Source organism: Ranitomeya variabilis, chromosome 1 (genome assembly GCF_051348905.1).
Source record: "Ranitomeya variabilis isolate aRanVar5 chromosome 1, aRanVar5.hap1, whole genome shotgun sequence".
Classification (NCBI taxonomy): domain Eukaryota; kingdom Metazoa; phylum Chordata; class Amphibia; order Anura; family Dendrobatidae; genus Ranitomeya; species Ranitomeya variabilis.
This window is the reverse complement of record NC_135232.1, coordinates 261665225-261683754: the sequence shown is the minus strand read 5'-3', so window position 1 is coordinate 261683754 and position 18530 is coordinate 261665225.

The window sequence follows — 18530 nt, the reverse complement described above, 5'->3', positions numbered from 1 at the left end:
ATCACTTCCGGTGACCTCTTTGTCACCACTCCCAGATCTGATTGGACCTTGCGTCCATGTGACGCTATCTCTCCATTCAGATGTGGAGGGGCGGAGTAAACGATGGCTGCCTCACTTTCCAGCTTCATGCCATCCGTGGAAGCTGAACAGCGAGGTACCTGCTTGCTGCCCTGCCACCTACTCACCGCTATCGCCGCTGCCATCGCCATCGCCGCCATCATAGCCGCTGCCATCGCAGGTGCTCCCCTCTGCTGCTCTCTGCGCCCCCGCCGTCCGATTCCACACACCCCGACCTCCGCTCCCTCCCCCTGCCCCGGAGATCACCCCCTGATCACCCCCCCTGCTGCTGCCGGCTCCATCTCCTCCATCTGCTGCTGCATCTCCTCAGCCCCCCGCAAGTGACAGCCCCCTCCTGCCCCCGGTGATCACCCCACTGCCCCAGAGATCCCCCTGATCGGCCCCCTGATCGCCCCCCTGATCTCTCTGCTCCGCTTATCTACCCCCTGCTCTGCTGAACTCCCTCTGCCCTGCTGAACTCCCCCTGCCCTATAGATCTCCCCCCTGCCCCATGGATTTCCCCCCTGCCCCACGGATCTCCCCCTGCCCCATGGATCTCCCCCCTGCCCCATGGATCTCCCCCCTGCCCTTCGGATCTCCCACCTGCCCTGCAGATCTCCCCCCTGCCCCGCGGATCTCCCCCCTGCCCCACAGATTGCCTCCTGCCCCGCGGATCTCCTCCCGCCCCGCTGATCTCCCCCCTGTCCCATTGATCACCCCCTGCCCCGGTGATCACCCCCTCCCGCCACCGTTTTCCCATTAGGGTTAGAGTTGGGCTAAAGTGAGTTGGGCTAAGGGTAGGGTTGGGGCTAAAGTTAGGGTTAGGGGTGTGTTAGGGTTAGGTTTGTGGTTAGGGTTGGGATTAGGGTTAGGGGTGTGTTGGGGTTAGGGTTGGAGTTAGAATTGGGGGTTTCCACTGTTTAGGCACATCAGGGGCTCTCCAAACATGACATGATGCCCGCAGACTATTCCATTAAAGTCTGCATTCCAAAACATCACTACTTCCCTTCCGTGCCCCGACGTGTGCCCAAACAGTGGTTCCCCCCACATATGGGGGTACCAGCGTACTCAGGACAAACTGGACAAAATCTTTTGGGGTCCAATGTCTCCTGTTACCCTTGTGAAAATAAAAAATTGCGGGCTAAAAAATCATTTTTGAGGAAAAAAAAATGATTTTTTTATTTTCACGGTCCTGCGTTATAAACTTCTGTGAAGCACTGGGGGGTAAAAAGTGCTCACCACACATCTAGATAAGTTCCTTGGGGGGTCTAGTTTCCAAAACGGGATCACTTGTGGGTGGTTTCTACTGTTTAGGCACATCAGGGGCTCTCCAAATGTAACTTGATGCCCGCAGACCATTCCATCAAAGTCTGCATTTCAAAACGTCACTACTTCCCTTCCGAGCCCCGACGTGTGCCCAAACAGTGGTTCCCCCCAAATACGGGGTACCAGCATACTCAGGACAAACTGGACAACAACTTTTGGGGTACAATTTCTCCTGTTACCCTTATGAAAATAAAAAATTGAGGACTAAAAAATCATTTTGAGGAAAAAAATGATTTTTTATTTTTATGGCTCTACGTTATAAACTTCTGTGAAGCACTTGGGGGTTCAAAGTGCTCACCACACATCTAAATAAGTTCCTTGGGAGGTCAATTGCAGAGAGCTCCAATGTTTAGGCACACAGGAGCTCTTCAAACTCAACATGGTGTCCCCTAACAATTGGAGCTAATTTTTCATTCAAAAAAGTCAAATGGCGCTCCTTCCCTTCCGAGCCCTGCCGTGCGCCCAAACAGTGGTTTATGACTACATATGAGGTATCGGTGTACTCAGGAGAAATTGCCCAAATAAATTTTAGGATCCATTTTATCCTGTTGCCCATGTGAAAATGAAAAAATTTGAGACTAAAAGAACATTTTTGTGAAAAAAAGTTATTTTTCTTTTTTACGGATCAATTTGTGAAGCACATGGAGGTTCAAAGTGCTCACTATGCATCTAGATAAGTTCCTTGGGGGGTATAGTTTCCAAAATGGGGTCACTTGTGGGGGAGCTTCAATGTTTAGGCACATTGGGGCTCTCCAAACGCGACATGGTGTCCGCTAATGACTGGAGCTAATTTTTCATTCAAAAAGTCAAATGGAATCCTTCCCTTCCGAGCCTTGCCATGTGCCCCAACAATGATTTATGACCACATATGAGGTATCGGTGTACTCAGGAGAAATTGCCCAACAAATTTTAAGATCCATTTTATCTTGTTGCCCATGTGAAAATGAAAAAAATTGAGGCTAAAAGAAAATTTTAGTGAAAAAAAAGTACTTTTTCATTTTTATGGATCAATTTGTGAAGCGCCTGGGGGTTCAAAGTGCTTACTATGCATCTAGATAAGTTCCTTGGGGGGGTTTAGTTTCCAAAATGGGGTCACTTGTGGGGGAGCTCCAATGTTTAGGCACACAGGGGCTCTCCAAACGCGACATGGTGTCCGCTAATGATTGGAGCTAATTTTTCATTCAAAAAGTCAAATGGCGCTCCTTCCCTTCCGAGCCCTGCTGTGCGCCCAAACAGTGGTTACCCCCCACATATGGGGTTTCAGCATACTCAGGACAAATTGGACAACAACATTTGGGGTCCAATTTCTCCTTTTACGCTTGGGAAAAATACTGTTGCTAAAAGGTAATTTTTGTGACTAAAACGTTAAATGTTAATTTTTTTCTTCCATGTTGCTCCTGCTGCTGTGAAACACCTGAAGGGTTAATAAACTTATTGACTGTGGCTTTGAGCACCTTGAGGGGTGTAGTTTTTAGAATGGTGTCACTTTTGGGTATTTTCAGCCATATAGACCCCTCAAACTGACTTCAAATGTGAGGTGGTCCCTAAAAAAATGGTTTTGTAAATTTTGTTGTAAAATTGAGAAATCGCTGGTCAACTTTTAACCCTTATAACTTCCTAACAAAAAAAAATTTGTTTCCAAAATTGTGCTGATGTAAAGTAGATATATGGGAAATGTTATTTATTATCTATTTTGTGTCACATAACTCTCTGGTTTTACAGAATAAAAATTCAAAATTTGAAAATTGCAAAATGTTCTAAATTTTCGCCAAATTTCAAATTTTTTCACAAATAAACTCAAAAATTATCAACCTAAATTTACCTCTTACATGAAACCCAATATTGTCAACACACTTCATGAAGTAAAATATCACAGGATGTTTTTAACAATAGATACAATCATAATAGTACTGTGATGAATATAGTGAGGACGTAAGGCTGAGAACAGTCGCAAAAACCAATGACCAAACACAGAAACAACACGACTAAAAAACTCCAAAAATGTTTAAATAAATTCAACGTTATATTTTATTAAGGGAACAGGTAAGGATGACAAAAAGGAAAAGGAAGGGGTACAACAACTAGCACATGCCAGAAATGGACGCTCAGCAAGACATGTGGTGATATGGAAGGCTAGAAAAATAATGATATTCAGTATATCTATTGCACTATTGCCACCTAGCCTAACATAATATCAACCCAGTACAAGAAAAAATAAATAGGTGGAGAGCATAACACACTAACGTGGCATATTACCCGTATTAATGACCAGGAAATGTCCAGGAGCGTCCTCCCCGACGCGCGTTTCGGCGCTGTAGCCTTTCTCTTTTCCCTTGAGAAAGGCTACAGCGCCGAAACGCGCGTCGGGGAGGACGCTCCTGGACATTTCCTGGTCATTAATACGGGTAATATGCCACGTTAGTGTGTTATGCTCTCCACCTATTTATTTTTTCTTGTGCTGGGTTGATATTATGTTAGGCTAGGTGGCAATAGTGCAATAGATATACTGAATATCATTATTTTTCTAGCCTTCCATATCACCACATGTCTTGCTGAGCGTCCATTTCTGGCATGTGCTAGTTGTTGTACCCCTTCCTTTTCCTTTTTGTCATCCTTACCTGTTCCCTTAATAAAATATAACGTTGAATTTATTTAAACATTTTTGGAGTTTTTTAGTCGTGTTGTTTCTGTGTTTGGTCATGAAACCCAATATGTCATGAAAAAATTTCTCAGAATCGCTAGGATCCATTGAAGCGTTCCTGAGTTATTACCTCATAAAGGGACACTGGTCAGAATTGCAAAAAAGGCCAGGTCATTAAGGTCAAAATAGGCTGGGTCATGAAGGGGTTAAAAGTTTAAGCAATATTTGATGTATAATAGTTAAAAGGGTTCTCCAGTTACAGTGGTGGAAACCAGGGGATTCTCCCCAGATCGGTGGAATAATTTGTTAAACTAGCATGCAGTTCACCAAACAGGCAAGAAGTGGCACCCCGATCCGGTTCCGTGGCCCGCAGTTTTCAACAGAATGTGCCTCCGAGGATGCACGTTCAGTTAAAGTATATTGCGATACAGAAAGCCACCGGCTTCCTGAAGCAGCAATAGTTAACAGACATCAACCAATTAGAGTCCGGCAGCTGACGTCAAAACCATGCGCTGGCTTGTCCTCGCCGTATGTGAAGAAGGAAGAGGATGCCGCTGGACCGCAGCCAGGTAAGCAGAGTGAAAAACTGCAATATGGGAGACATGATGTGGCTCCAGGAGGATGGAGACACGATGTGGGGACAGTAGGATGGGGACATGATGTGGGGCCAGGAGACAGAGGAATAATGTGGGGTCAGGAGGATGAAGACATGATGAGGGACCAGGAGGATGGAGACATGGGGGTCCAGGATGGGGGCAATGATTACATAAAGGGGCCACGATGGTGGACATTATTAAATTAACACGCTCAAGATGAGGGACATTATTAGAGGAAATGGCCCAGGATGGGGACATTATTACAGGAAGGGGCCTATGATGGAGTACTTTATTACAGAAATGTGCCAGGATGGAGGACATTATTACAGGCAGGTGACAGGATGGAGGATATTATAACGGTAGGGGCTAATGGATATTACTACATCTATGATGTATTTTATTTTTGAGGATACTGTTTCCAAATGGGGAGATCCTGTTACTGTGTAGGAAGGAACTATGTCACTTTTATTTTTCATGCAGGGAAGAGTAGAAGTCAGGGAAAAAGTGGGGAATGTGCTCTAGAAGTGATCAGCAATAGATGACTGTGGTATTTTCTGCAGACAAGTCCTGGCTGGAAGAAGTGGTGGTAATGTGAACTAGATGAAGAAGAAAAGCAAAGATGAATCACTTCAACTACAGAGGTCACTGGTAAGTTAATGTTTTATCTGTACACTTACACTATATAGTATATACAGAGCTCCTGTGTATAATGTCACTGGTGATCCCTGTATTACCTGTATACTATACATCATATACAGAGCTCCTGTGTATAATGTCACTGGTAATCCCTTTATTACCTGTACACTGACACTATATACAAAGCTCCTGTGTATAATGTCACTGGAGATCACTGAGGTCTGATTTTCTGTTCAATTTCTCCTCTGATGTGATCGCATATCAGAGAGAGAAATAGGGCCCCCCCCCATCTCCCTCCAGTACCTCTGGTGTCCCTGCATGACCCTGTGAAGTCTCCCAGGCCATGGGTGTCTTCTTCAGGGTGAAAATGGTGGGCGCATATGAAGTGAGATCTGCCGGCCAGCACCCGGCAACTATAGGAAATTTTTCCTATTGGTTAATTTTGATCACTGTGACAGATCCTATCACAGTGCTCAAAATAAAAAAAATTATCACCCCCTTAGTTAGGGAAAAATAATATAATTAAAAAAATTATTTATTTCCATTTTTCCATTAGGGTTAGGGTTGGGCTAAAGTGAGTTGAGCTAAAGTTAGGGCTAGGGTTAGGGTTAGGTCTAGGGTTGGGATTAGGGTTAGGGGTGTGTTGGGGTTAGAGTTGTGGTTAGGGTTATCATTAGGGTTGGGATTAGGGTTAGGGGTGTGTTGGAGTTAGGGTTGGAGTTAGAATTGGGGATTTCTACTGTTTAGGTACATCAGGGGGTCTCCAAACGTGACATGGCGCCACCATTGATTCCAGCCAATTTTGCGTTCAAAAAGTCAAACGATGCTCCCTCTCTTCTGAGCCCTGCCATGCACCCAAACAATGGCTTTTCCCCACATATGGGGTATCAGCATACTCAGGAGAAATTGCACAACAAATTTTGAGGTCCATTTTCTCCTTTTACCCTTGTGAAAATAAAAGAAATGGTTCCAAAGTAAATTTTTTGTGAAAAAAGTAAAATGTTAATTTTTTCCTTTCACGTTGCTTTAGCTCTCGAAAAGCACCTGAAGGATTAATAAACTTCTTGAATGTGGTTTTGCGCACCTTGAGGGGTGCAGTTTTTAGACTGGTGTCATTTTTGGGTATTTTCTGTTATATTGACCCTCCAAAGTGAGGTGGTCCCTAAAAAATGGTTTTGTAAATTTTGCTGTAAAAATGAGAAATCGCTGGTCAACTTTTAACCCTTATAACTTCCTAACAAAAAAAATTTGTTTCCAAATTGTGCTGATGTAAAGTAAACATGTGGGAAATGTTATTTATTAAGTATTTTGTGTGACACTACTCTCTAATTTAAGGGCATAAAAATTCAAAGTTTGAATATTGCAAAATTTTCAAACATTTTGCCATATTTCAATTTTTTTCATTAATAAACGCATGTCATATCAAATAAATTTTACCACTAGGATAAAGTATAATGTGTCATGATAAAACATTCTCAGAATCAGTGGGATCCATTGAAGAATTCCAGAGTTATAACCACCTAAAGTGAACATGGTCAGAATTCTATAAAATGGCTTGGTCATTAAGCAAAAAAATGGCTCTGTCACTAAGGGATTAAATGGGCATAGATTCAAACAAAAACAGGGAACCTGTTGTTAAAACATTGAATCTTAAGGTACTGTCACACTCAGCAACTTTGCAAAGAGGACAACAACAATCCGTGACGTTACAGCGTCCTGGATAGCGATCTCGTTGTGTTTGACACGCAGCAGCGATCTGGATCCCGCTGTGCCATCGCTGGTCGGAGCTAGAAGTCCAGAACTTTATTTCGTCGCCAGGTCGGCGTGTATCGTCGTGTTTGACTTCAAAAGCAACGACGCCAGCAACGAGCATAGGGGGCGTCACAGCGTCTCCTTCTAGCCAGTCGGTACACTCCAGCTGTTTGACATGGAGCTAATAACCAGCGAGAACGAGAAGTGAGTCGCCGTTACGTCACTGGATCGCTCCTGCATCGTTCTGGAGCTGCTGTGTTTGACGTCTCTACAGCGACCTAATCAGCGACGCTCCAGCGATCTAGTTTAGGTCGGCTCGTTGTCTATATCGCCGCAGCGTCGCTGAGTGTGACGGTACCTTTACCCGTTTGGTGATAAGATATCAAACCAGTGAGGATTCGACACTTGGCACCCCCACTGATCAATTGTTATTAGCACCTTTGGTGGCTGCTGCTGGACACTGCAAATAAAGATTTTTGGCCTTACATAGCATAATTATTGCCAACAAGAGGTGCCACTGTAGGTCTTGGAGAACTGGCAGGAGTGTTTTGTTGCGTATGCTGCTTGCCAGAGTAGTTCTCCATTCCCCTTAAGTAAGAGCTTGCTCACATGAACAATTAGGCTGCCGTCACACTAGCAGTATTTAGTCAGGATTTTCCATCAGTATTTGTAAGCCAAAACCAGGAGTGGAACAATTAGAGGAAAAGCATAATAGAAACATATGCACCACTTCTGCATTTATCACCCACTCCTGGTTTTGGCTTTCAAATACTGATGTAAAATACTGACCAAATACTGATCGTGTGACGGCAGCCTTAATATGGATGAGTGATATCAGATGTCTTATTAGATAGCACTTGGACCAATGTTATACTATGGGGCAGTGCAGATCTGATATTTTTTTCTCATGCTGATTCGGCATGAGAAAAAAATTACAGCATGCTGCGGGTGCATCCGGACCATGCGCACCTATACAAGTCTATGAGTGCGTGTAAAATATCAGACTGCACGCGGATGACATTATGATTATTATAACTTAGGAGCACTCTATACGGATGAGAAATGTTCCTAGCCAAATATAATACTCATTTGTGCCTTGTTTTCTTCCTGTCAGTCCTAACAGTGGAGGTAGAAGAACCTCAGCAGATGACCCTGCCCTCACTAAAAAAAATCTCTATACAAAGACCAATACTGATATTAGCACCATATGGTGACCATCCAATGCTAAATACCAGTCCTGCAGAACATATACGAGATTACAGTACAGTTACTGATAGTGACTTACAGCTGATGTTCTTTTTGGTGGGGTCATTTGCTTTTCCCATCTTTTCCATGTGGCCCACACCAACATGGCAACATCTTCCAGCCAGGACTCGGCTGCAGAGCTTACAATAAAGAAACATATGACTTCTCACATTACAGGCACCATCCCCAACCTGCACAAACTCCTTATCCTGCTGATACCGCTGATACCATATGTGTCCCTATTACTGCACCTACTGTGTCACGATCCATTTTTGGATCTGTGGCAGATCTGGTTTCCCTCAGTTTATGACTTTTTTACCTTTCTGGTCATCTGGGGTTAATGCAGTCCCCCCCCCCAGTGGCCGCTGGTGTTATTGCATTGTATTGCATTGCTGCTGGGTCAGCTGATGTTGGTGGTGACCACTCCCTCCATCCTTTAAGAGGTCACCTGGTGCATGAGCTGACTGTCAGTGTTAGTTAATTCTGTAGCGACCAAGCTGGGAGTAGGAGCTTGCTAGGAACAGTTGTTCTACTGCTGAGTGCGGTGTACCTGGTGTTTCTTCCCGCTGTGCTGTACCTCGCAGCATTAAGCTAAGTGTTGTTTTCCTTTACCTTGTCTGTCTTTCCTTACCCCATGTTGTATTAGTGCAGCGGTGGGACCAGTGCTCTCACCTGCCAGTTCCCTACTTAGGGATAGGTGCAGGGCAAGTGAGGGACTAGGTATCCTGGACGGTAGCAAGATCAAAGCACATCTGCAGGCCAGTGCAGGAGGTGCCCATTCCCCCAGTCCCTACCGACAGGGCCCACCGTTGTAATTGTGTCACCGGTGTTCCCTTGTTTTTTGTGTTGTTCGTGCCAGACCCACGGTTGGGTCGTTTTTATACCGGGTCAGTCACATCGTGACATACTGTGTGCGCTCTCTAATTTTCCTGCTACTGGAGCCCTAGATCCCCCTTTCATTGCACTCATAAAGTATGATGTCAAAAGTGCCCCACAAACACTGTATGATACCCCCACTGTGAAATTTTTCACGCACACAGTATGATGGCCATACTGTACCCCACCCCTCAACTCCCCAGGAAGGGTTTGGTGACCCCAACACAGTATGATCCCCCACTTGTAACCCCCACAAAGCACTCCATCCAGGCCATCAACATATTGACCCCATGCCTCTCCACACTGTATAATAGCCCCACACAGCTCTCCACACAGTCTAATGGACCACACTAGTGGTGAGCGAATATACTCGTTGCTCGGGTTTTCCCGAGCACGCTCGGGTGGTCTCCGAGTATTTGTTAGTGTTCGGAGATTTTGTTTTCCTTGCCGAAGCTAGATGATTTGTGACTACTAGACAGCTTGAATACATGTGGGGATTCCCTAGCAACCAGGCAACCCCCACATGTACTTAGGCTGGCTAGTAGCTGTATATCAAGCAGCTAAATCAACAAAAACTGAATCTCCGAGCAGTCATAAATACTCAGAGATCACCCGAGCGTGCTCGGGAAAACCTGAGCAACGAGAATATTCGCTCATCACTAGACCACACACAAACCTTCACACTGTATAATTGTTTGCATACAGTATAATGCATCACACAGTCCTCCATAAAGTATAATGCAATCCATAGTATAATGCAGTCCCCATAGTCCTCCATATAGTGCAATGTACCGCCCATAGTCCTCTGTATAGTCCTCTATGCAGTATCATGCATTCCCCATAGTCCATACAGTATACTGCACCACCTATAAACCCTCTGTATAATATAATGCACCCTATAGAACATATAGTATAATGCACCCCATAGTCCATACAGTATAATGCATCACATAGTCCATTTAATATAATGGACCACATAGTACATATAGTATAATGCACTCCATAGTCCATACAGTATAATGCATCCCATAGTCCATATAGTATAATACACCCCATAGTCCATGTAGTATAATGCACTCCATAGTCCTCCATACAGTATTATGGCCACCACAAAATAAAATACAATACTCTCCTCTCCTACTCGTTCCCCTGCTGCTCCTGTCTCTGCAGCGAGCGCTATGAACCTCAGCACAGCGGGCGCCATGTAGTGACATCATTGCACCTGCTTCGCTGAGATGTCAGACGACGAGGAAGAATGATGGGGGAGGAATCGTCAGCTAATTGGGGGAGGAATCGTCAGCTAATTTCTTTTCAACTGTAGCGACAGTTGAAGTTGTAATACTGAGCGGGGGGCCTGGTGCCGGCACTGGGCCACCCAGGCCACATGGTAGCAGTTCAGTGAGATCGTATCTCCCTGCTCTGTCACAGAGTCTAACTGTATCAGTGCACTGCGCACACCAATACAGTTAAAAGTAGTGTACCTCCTGGTGAGCCCCTTAGAGCTTGGGGCCCGGGGTGACCGCACCCTCTGCCCCCTCGGTAGCTAGTGCTACTGATGGACAGTTTTGTAATGTGGGGGTAGGTCCTTTATCTAGAACAGTTAAAGAGATTGTCCGGTCCAAATCGATAAGTCTGCAGTCACTCTGTGTGACTGCAGAATTATGGATCACCCCAGCGCACGCACTGCGCGCTGCAGGAATTCGCTGGTTTCTGAGCCGGGATTGGAGGGTATGTATGAGCTATGCATACTTCTGGCCAGGGCCTGTTAACTGAGCATGGCCTTGCTCCATGCACTTGTATAGAGCGAGTCCGCTTCCTGTCTAGTGATACGGCCGTCCAGTGTGCGTGGTTGACTAAAGGGCACGGACTCGCTCTATACAAGTGTATATAAGGCCTCTTTCACACGTCGCTATGCGTCGTTTTACAGAAAAAACGCATCCTGCAAAAGTGCTTGCAGGATGCGTTTTTTCTCCATAGACTTTTATTAGCGACGCATTGCCACACATCGCAACCGTCGTGCGACGGTTGCTTCGGACCATCACCACCAAAAAATGTTGCTTGTAACGTTTTTTGGTGCGTCGTCTGCAGCATTTCCGACCGCGCATGCGCGGCCGGAACTCCGCCCCCGCCTCCCCGCACCTCACAATGGGGCAGCGGATGCATTGGAAAACTGCATCCGCTGCCCCCGTTGTGTGGTGCTTTCACAGCTAGCGTCGGTGCGCCGCAACATCGCATAGCGACGTGCAGTGCACGACGCTAGTGTGAAAGTAGCCTTAGCGAGTCCGCGCCCACTGGATGGGCTCTGCCCAGAGCATGTATAACTCATACATACCCTCCGGTAAATCCCCACAGAGCACAGATTTGGACCACACACCCCTTTAAGCTTTATATTTTTATATGATCTTTGTGCCTGGTAAAACTCAGTCAGAACCACTTAATTTTTGAGAACTTTTTTAAGTGGTGGCCTAAGCATGAGGACTTTATGGTGAATATGATTGCCTGTTGCTATTTCTCAATTTTAATACTTAGTGACATGTATCGCAAACTCAGAGCAGAACTGAAAGGAAGTGGCGTGCAGGTTGAGTATGGCACTAGTGGCGAATTTAAATATTATAAATAAAAACCCTTTTACAAGGCTGTGTTAACATTCCTTGGGATGCAGGATTTCGAGATAACTCACACCTCATTTATTCCAACACAATAGCCTAGGACAACACCTAAGCAGACCTTACCTGATACTTACATGTATGGCCGCCTTTAGAGTCCTAGTAATTGTTCTCCTGGAGATTCAGTGGAATGGAATCGGAGCTGGTATTAATGATGCATACCGTTAGAGCAGTAGCCACAAGAGTCTGGAAAAACTGTCATACATAAGAACATGAGATCATAGTGTTATTACACAGCAGTGTGGAATACAGGACTACTGAGGAGGCTGCAGTGACAGCAGGATTGGTCTTGCCCTATTGTGGAAGTAAAACAGCACATTCTTGGGGTATATGGAATATATTATTCATCTCAGCTAATGATGATATTAAGATGCTTGTGGTTTAGCAGCTCATGAGCTGAAGTCAACAAGTAGAAAGTTCCAGGATATGGCTGTATATATATGAAGAGTTGAACCTCCTTAATATTTTGTCAGCTACATTGTATGAAAGGTAAAATGATGCACTATATACAGTTTGCAGCTATTATACATATTTAGCCTATGTCATTTCATATTTATGTCATACTGCTCCGATGTTAACCATGTGCCCTATCTAACACTATATGAAAGTATCAGCAAGAATGGTAAAGTATGCATTTTAATGTACCTTTAAATCTTTTCTCATTTTTTTTATCTCATGATGTCTGACTTAGGCCACGTTCAGTGTCAGGTCAGTATTCTACCTCAGTATTTGTAAGCTAAAATCAGGAGTGGAGCAATCAGAAGAAAAGTAGAATAGAAACACGTCACCACTTCTGTATTTATCACCCACTCCTGGATTCGGCTTACAAATACTGAGGTAAAAAACTGACCAAATACGGAAAATGTTAATGTGGCCTTAGTATGAGGACAATACATTACAAGGTGTCGTAGATCGGCTCAGTCAGCGGTACACAGAGGTAGACACAGGAACACTGTCTCTTTAAGAACTTCTTTTGGTTTATTATAGGAAAGAATAAACAAAGGTGAAGTAAAACAAACACAACCCTCTAGGCCAGTATTTCCCAAACTCCAGTCCTCATGGACCCCAACAGGTCATGTTTTCAGGATTTCCATAGTGCTGCACAAGTGAGAGAACTCCTGATACTTCCATCACCTGTGGAATGCTAAGGAAATCCTGAAAACATGACCTGTTGAGGTCCGTGAGGACTGGAGTTTGGGAAACACTGCTCTAGGCAAAGCAGGAAAACAAAACAAAATGGTAGCACAAAGCACAGTACTTCTGATAACGGGGTTCCTCCGCTCACACTTAGCAGAACACACACGGTTCAGGTTGGTTTCAGATCAACCAATTCTCTGGAGTGTTCCTCTCCAGACACTGAACACTGACTACCTTTGGAGGCCAATATTTAAGCTCCAAACTATACCCTGGGATGGAGAGAAGGTGGACCACTTCCCACCCGCTCTATGGTTGTCCACAAAAAACCCAGCCCATTAAACAAATTAGCTTTTAACTTCTCGCAGCACTTATGTGCTGGAGGAAAATCTCTGGGTTTTACATCACTGACGCCATGAAGCGCAGCAAAACATATCTTCCAAAACATATCCACAAAATTGAGAGTTATATGTTATTCGGGAGGGTCCTTTGATATTTGGTTGACATCTATGGTTATTGAACTACCTAACAATTGTTATCATCTTTTGAAAGCTATCATAAGTTAGCCCACTGCTACCCAACTGGGGCTCCATTTAAAGAGTAACTGTCTCCAAGACAAAAGGAGCCAGTTTTACTCTTATTTTATCCCTGCTGCTACTTGATTATTCTAGTTTTCTTCTTTTTTTTTTTTCTCTTTTCAAATCTACCATACGGTGCCAGAGATACAGTATGGGCCTTTTTATTTAGTGCTAATTTTTATGGTCTTTACCATAAAGACAATATAAACATGAAGAGCAGCCTAAAGACAACTCCAAGAATCCTGTGAGCAATTCCCCTTTGGTAAAGACCCTAAAAATTAGCGCATGGAGCACAGCAACTTAAAAGTATCTTTAGAACCATATGGTGGACTTTAAAAAAAATCTAAGAAACAAGCAAAATACTCAGGGAAGCAGTGAGAATAAAATAAAAGCTCAAACTGGCTGCTTTTGACTTGGTGACATGTCCTCTTTAAATCTGGTAAGAGTAGGACAAGCTCAGTTGGAGAATGTCCCTTCACACAATTGGTCCGGGAGGTTCTCTATGGTACTTATCAAAGATGGACAATCATTTAATTGTCTTCTGTTGTATCTTTCTCATCCATTCCTTTATGTTCCTAGCAATCACTTTCTTTGTGCCCTAGATAACTGCCAACATTGAATTCCCCTCGTTAAGCCCCTAAACTCTGGTGTCCCTGAATATCCAGTCAAATTTTTTCTGGATGAACACTGTAGGCTTAATTTTTGGGTTAACTATTCTTGACACAACACAACAAAATATATAAAGAAAATCTTAGCTCTTTAAAGTGATTGTTCAAATCAAGAACGAGCTATCAATGCAGAAGGATCAAACAGTTCGGTGCACCATTCCACCTACTTGTTATCCATCTATATTTGCCTTTTCTTCCTTGTTTGACAGCTCTGGATTTATAGGAGCCAAAGTAGGGGGGAGATACATGAACACAAGATGGTGATAGGCTGCGTTGAACTGTTCGGCCAGGCCAAGGGTGCACTTTTTCAATGGGTGAAAATGTTTTAATCCTTCTCGGCAGCACATTGTCCTGTGTAAACTGAAGATATGCTGCAGAGAACATGATGCTCTCTGTGCACAAAATGATTGCATTAACAATTATTCCGTGCACATAGAAGTCCACTCGACCTGTTAAAACAGGCTGTTAAATAGCGTTAATCATTAAAGCAAAACAATCATCAACAGTCCTCATAAGGATTCTGGTGAAGATTATTCCATTACATTTTTGGGTCTTGTTAATAGGTTTGACCACCACAAGGCTAAAGATGAGTTGTCTTTTTTGCTGGGTAAACTCACGCATTATCATTCCAAGTGTTCACAATATAGCTCGGAGCAGCACTGCAAGAACATTACTTTGATGTATGCTGGTGATGATAATGGTAATTCTGCCAGTCAAATAATACTCGAGAAGTTGCTTTCATCTTTCTGTCCACTCGGACCATGTCTCTGGGACCATCCAAGAATTCACTCTTTCTGTAATACGTTTCTTAGGAGGCAGTTCGCATGGCACCCGTCGTGCGGCCACTGGACCAGGGTCCTGCGTAATGATTCCCTCATCTTTAGTACCTTGCAGATCCATTACCCTTATCTACAAAGCGGTGATTCTACCAGGGTACTTTTATTCTCTGTATTATTACTACATTATCCTAAGGATAGTTGTTGTGGATAACCTTTATAAGACTTCAACTTTATAAAAATATCAGTGGTTTAGGCAGAAATCAATGTTGAAGCTCATGGGCACTAATGTCATAGCAAGTACAGGACCACTACGTATATGAACTTTATAATACTGGGGTCTTGCACTAGTACTTTTAGTAAATATAGTTATGGCCTATGCTTATCTCATTTTACATTGTTTTGTTTATTGAGATAAGACCAATAGAATGTACAATACAAAAAAATCTAATGGCCAAATTAACCCCTCCATTCATATATCTCACAGCTCATATATTTATATTTACAGATATTTTTTATTTTGGATAAAATATGTATGACTCATAGAATGTACAGTATTATACAAAAGTTTTGGGCATGTGTAGAAAAAAAAGCTGCAAAGTAAAAATACTTTAAAAAAATAAAAGTGTTAGTTTATTGTTATCAATTAATAGAATGAAAAGTGCACAAACAAAAGAGAAATCTAAATCAAATCAAGATTTGGTGTGACCGCCCCTTGCCTTCAAAACAGCATAAATTCTTCTAGATACACTTGCACAAAATCAGGAATTTTGTCAGATTATAGTTATTATTATTATTTATTATTATAGCGCCATTTATTCCATGGTGCTTTACATGTGAGGAGGGGTATACATAATAAAAAACAAGTACAAGAATCTTAATCAATACAAGTCACAACTGGTATATGAGGAGAGAGGACCCTGCCCGGGAGGGCTCACAATCTACAAGGGATGGGTGAGAATATGGCAGGCGAGGGTAGAGCTGGTTGTGCAGCGGTTTGGTCTCTCGGTGGTTACTGCAGATTGTAGGCTTGTCGGAAGAGGTTGGTCTTCAGGTTCTTTTTGAAGGTTTCTATGGTAGGCGAGAGTCTGATTTGTTGGGGTAGAGAGTTCCAGAGTAGGGCCGATGCGCGGGAGAAATCTTGTATGCGATTGTGGGAAGAGGAGATAAGAGGGGAGCAGAGAAGGAGATCCTGTGAGGATTGGAGGTTGCGTGCAGGTAAATACAGGGAGACGAGGTCACAGATGTATGGAGGAGACAGGTTGTGGATGGCTTTGTATGCCATGGTTAGGGTTTTGAACTGGAGTCTTTGGGTAATGGGAAGCCATTGCAGGGATTGACAGAAAGGAGAGGCTGGGGAATAGCGGGGGGACAGGTGGATTAGTCGGGTAGCAGAGTTTAGAATAGATTGGAGTGGTGCGAGAGTGTTAGAGGGGAGGCCACAGAGCAGGAGGTTGTAGTAGTCAAGGCGGGAGATGATGAGGGCATGGACTAGGGTTTTTGCAGATTCTTGGTTGAGGAATGTACGGATCCGTGAAATATTTTTGAGTTGAAGTCGGCAGGAAGTGGAAAGGGCTTGGATATGTGGTTTGAAGGAGAGATCAGTGTCAAGGATTACATCGAGACAGTAAGCTTGTGGGACTGGGGAGAGTTGGCAGCCATTTACTTTAATGGATAGGTCTGTTGGGGGAGTCAAGTGAGATGGGGGAAAGATGATGAATTCTGTTTTGTCCATGTGAAGTTTTAGAAATTTAGCGGAGAAAAAGGATGAAATAGCAGACAGACATTGTGGGATTCTGGTTAGTAGGGTGGTGATATCTGGTCCACAGAGATGTAGATCTGTGTGTCATTGGCATAGAGATGATACTGAAAGCCGTGAGATTCTATGAGCTGTCCCAGGCCGAAGGTGTAAATGGAGAAGAGCAGGAGCCTTAGAACTGAACCTTGCGGGACTCTGACAGATAGGGGGCGCGGTGAGTGTATGTGCATCCAATTATGCCAAACAAGTAATAATGATCATAATTTTTATATCTAGGTTGAATCACAATCATTACCTCAAACAGAAACAGCTAGGTAAATGTTACACACACTAGGTGAGGTGGATTCACCAAGCCCACCGTGCGGTTGAGTGTTGGTGCAGCAGCTAGGTAGGGCACGCGTGACGCGGTCAGCCAATGGAAACGAGATCAGAGGCAAGCGGAGGACATCAGGAAACTGCAGGCAAGTGGAAGGAGTGCAGGAATTCACAAGCAGACAGAGGACGTCAGGAAACCGAAGGCAAGTAGGTGGCGTGCAGGAAACAGCAGGCAGATGGATGACATCAGGAAACCGCAGGCAGGTAGGAGGAGTGCAGGAAATCGCAGGTAGATGGTGGACGTCAGGAAACCGCATGCAATATGGTGAAGTGCAGGCAATCGCAGGGAGGTAGCAGATAACACTCTGGGGTAATGGGAAATTCAGCAACCAAGGAAGCTGCAGGCAGTCAGAAAGACGTCCTGAAATTTGAAGGCGGGCACAGTGAAGAGATCCAGGAATCACAGGGACAGGTAGCCATCAGAACTCTGGAGTTGCTAAAAGCTGCAGATTAGTAGGAAGAGGGACTAGAAACTGCTAGTCTACTGGAGAAGTCATGGCCTGCAGTCAGGTTGCTGTGCACACACAAACTGCAAGTCTAGTTTCAGATTCAATACCAAGGTCTGAGTGTGTGTCTTTTATGCCCTTAAACAGATCCAGGCAGTTCATCACATGGAGGCCACCTGCAAAGCCTGACATAGAGCACAAGAAAGTTCAACAGACCTGGGACAGATGTAATAGAGCCCAGACCAGGCATGGTTATGTAAAAGGCTTACAATTGAGTAAGGAACAGCAAAACTGTTTCAAAGGTGAGGGTGTGGAAGATTATATACAATGGCAAGTTTGAACACAGCAGCAAAATACCAGGCAGTTATACTGCATCAACAAGATCTCTTCCAGGTAAATATTTCAAAGCAGCATGGGGTTTTAAAAGGACCAAAGATGCAGTGGTCGGCCAAGGAAACCTAGTGCAGCAAATGAAAGACACATCATGGTTACTTCCCATTGAAACTGGAAGATGTTCAGCAGTGTCATCAGCTCAGAACTGACACCAACCAGTGAGACCCCATCTACTGTTCAGAAAGTTCTGGCCAAAAGTGGTTTTCATGGAAGAATTGCAGTCCAAAAGTATTACCTTTGACATGGAAACAAAGCAAAGCGACTCAAAACATAGGAATTGGGGAGTAGATAAATGTCAGCAGGTGTTAGGGACTGACAAATCAATAATTGAAACATTTGGCTGAAACAAAAACTAATTTTGTTCACCAAAGGGTTTTAGAGTGGTACAATAATGAGTGTCTGCAGACAACAGTGAAGCATGATGGAGACTCCCCGTATGTTTTGGGCTACATTCCAACAAACAGAGCTGCAGATTTGGTCAGGATATTGGTGCCCTCAATGCTGAAAACTAAGGTGATTCATTTGCTTCAAATTTATTCTGAAGCAGGACCACAATCCAAACATGCAATCAATGTCATTAATGTATAACTATCCTCATCGCAAAGA